We start from the raw sequence: 3,358 nt of genomic DNA, 5'->3' as shown, positions 1-3,358 counted from the left end.
ACAAATAGTACACACCAAGTGTTATTAATGTTATAAGCAAATCAAAATACATACCACTATATATATATATATATATATATATATATCAGCATAAATGTTAGTAATATGACTGATCTTCACTCTCACGTTTGAAGACCAGATGTGGTTCCTACATTTTGGGTGTCTTTGGGAAATAGACAGTTTGAAACGGGTTTGATCATAGTAAGATGTATATGGAAGCTTTTGAAGGTCATAAAATTCTTTGGAGATGAGAATTACTAATTTTTTAGAGATTTAGATATAAAATTGGAGCAGTGTATTCAGATCTGCATAAAGGTCTGTTCTTAACTGTCAATGTAAGCATTTGGTAGAAATCTGTATCTCTCTTTTAGCAAAAGATTTCTAAAAGTAGCTCTCGGTCTCTATAGCATGCCTGCAGTAAGCAAGTTAGGCCCTTTGTTTACGAGCTACCCAACAGCACGGAGATCCGATCTGGGCACCGGGAGAGCTATCTTTGGGGTGAGTGAGTGCAGCAGCAGCCCGGAGCAGGGAACTCAGACGTTCCTCATCCCTCCTACACTCCCTGGTCATCCTGCTGGGGCTATACTGCCAGATACCTCCTCTCTCTTCCTATCCCACCCAGCTTGCGTCCAGACTCCCTCAACCCTCCCAGCTCAGCCTGTTCGGGCTCTGGGACCAGGACCGAATCCGAATCCAACCGGGAGGACAGTAGTTCCTTTGTCTCCATAGCCTGCCTGCAGCAAGCAAGGTAGGCCCTTTGTTTACGAGGTACCTAAGCAGCACGGAGATCGGATCTGGGCACCAGGAGAGCCATCACTGGGGAGTGACATCACTGGGAAGGTACATCAGTGGGCAAAGAGACCTGATCCTGTAAAAGAAGATCAATAGGGGAGCATTCGGGGGAAGAGATGGGCAGGCACCAATGCAAGAATTCACCCAACAATCTGAAAAACAACACGAAACCACCAGAACCCAGCGACCTCACAACAGGAGGACATGAACACCTTAATCAAGAAGAAGTAGAAAAAACTGACTTCATGACAGTGATTGACACCCTTAAACAGCATGTAAAAAACGCCCTTATAGAAATGGATGAGAAGTATAACAGAAAGTTTGAAGAATTGAATAAATCAGTGAATGATACCCTAGGAAACCAAGGAAAAACAATCAAGCAGATAATGGAAACAGTTCAAGACTTGAAAACTGAAGTGGAGGCAAAGAAGAAAACACAAACAGAGGGCCGGCTGGACATGGAAAATCTAGGTAAACGAATAGAGACTACAGAAACAAGCATAACCAGCAGAATACAAGAGATAGAAGAAGGAATCTCAGATGCTAAAGATAACAGAGAAAATAAACGCACTGATCAAAGAAAACAGCAAGTCCAACAAACTCTCATCACAAAACATTCAGGAAATATGGGACACAATAAAAAGACCAAAGCTAAGAATAATTGGAGTAGAAGAAGAGGAAGAAGTGCAGCTCAACGGTCCAGAAAATATATTTAATAAAATTATAGAAGAAAACTTTCCCAACCTAAAGAAAGATATACCTATGAAGGTTCAAGAAGCATACAGAACACCAAATAGGCTGGATCAAAAAAAAAAAAAAACATCCCCTCGCCATATAATAATCAAAACACAAAGCATACAGAATAAAGAAAGAATATTGAGAGCCACAAAAGAAAAAGGCCAAGTTACTTATAAAGGTAAACCTATCAGACTTAAACCTGACTTCTCTATGGAAACCATGAAAGCCAGAAGGTCCTGGATAGATGTACTACAAAAACTAAGAGACCATGGATGCAAGCCCAGACTACTATATCCAGCCAAGCTTTCGTTCACTATCAATGGAGAAAACAAAATTTTACAGGAAAAAAACAAATTTAAACAATACCTAGCCACAAATCCAGCCTTACAGAAAGTAATAGAAGGAAAATCACTAACCAAGGAGTCCAACAATGACCACAATAACTCAGACATCTAGAGACCCTGCACCAGCGCAACTCAAAGAAGGGAAACACACAAACTCTACTACTAAAAAAGTGACCGGAGTTAACAACCACTGGTCATTAATATCACTTAATGTCAATGGGCTCAACTCACCTATAAAAAGGCACCGGCTAAGAGATTGTTTACGAAAACAGGATCCAACATTCTGCTGTTTACAAGAAACACACCTCAACCACAAAGACAGGCACCTACTCAGAGTAAAGGGCTGGGAAACGGCTTATCAAGCAAATGGACCTAAGAAACAAGCAGGTGTGGCCATACTAATTTCTAACAAAGTTGACTTCAAACTTGGAAATCAATCAGAAGAGATGGAGAGGGACATTTTATACTCATAACAGGAACAATTCATCAGGATGAAGTCTCAATCCTGAATATCTATCTATGCCCCTAATATAAAAGCACCCACGTACGTAAAAGAAACATTACTAAAACTCAAGGCAGCCATCAAACCGCACACACTAATAGTAGGAGACTTCAACACTCCTCTCTCACCAATGGATAGGTCAATCAGACAGAAACCTAAGAGAGAAATTAGAGAATTAATGGAGGTAATGAATCAATTGGACTTAACAGACACCTATAGAATATTCCACCCAAATAGGAAGGAATATACCTTCTTCTCTGCAGCTCATGGAACCTTCTCGAAAAATTGACCACATACTCAGTAACAAAGCAAACTTACACAGTTACAAAAAAATATTCGTAACCACCTGTGTCTTATCAGATCACCATGGATTAAAGTTAGAATTCAACAACAAGGCTACCCCCAGAAAGCCTACAAACTCATGGAAACTGAACAGTCAACTACTGAACCATACCTGGACTAAGGAAGAAATAAAGAAAGAAATTAAAGTCTTCCTTGAATTCAATGAAAATAAAGAAACAACATACTCAAACTTATGGGACACTATGAAAGCAGTGCTAAGAGGAAAGTTCATAGCACTAAGTGCCCACTTAAAGAAAACAGAGAAAGCACATATTGGAGACTTAACAGCCCACCTGAAAGCTCTAGAAAAAAAAAAAGAAGCAGACTCACCAAGGAGGAGTAGAAGACTGGAAATAATCAAACTGAGGGCTGAAATCAACAAAATAGAAACACAGAAAACAATCCAAAGAATCAATGAAACAAAAAGCTGGTTCCTGGAGAAAATCAACAAGATTGATAAACCCCTATCCAAACTAATCAAACGGCAGAGAGAGAATATGCAAATTAATAAGATAAGAAATGAAAAGGGGGACATAACCACAGACACAGAGGAAATTCAGAGAATCATTAGATCTTACTACAAAAGCTTATATGCCACAAAACTGGAAAATGTAAAAGAAATGGATATTTTTTAGATAAA

Source organism: Microtus pennsylvanicus, chromosome 6, assembly GCF_037038515.1.
Source record: "Microtus pennsylvanicus isolate mMicPen1 chromosome 6, mMicPen1.hap1, whole genome shotgun sequence".
NCBI classification, from domain to species: domain Eukaryota; kingdom Metazoa; phylum Chordata; class Mammalia; order Rodentia; family Cricetidae; genus Microtus; species Microtus pennsylvanicus.
The sequence above is the reverse complement of the archived record's forward strand: the minus strand, read 5'-3'. Positions refer to the sequence as shown.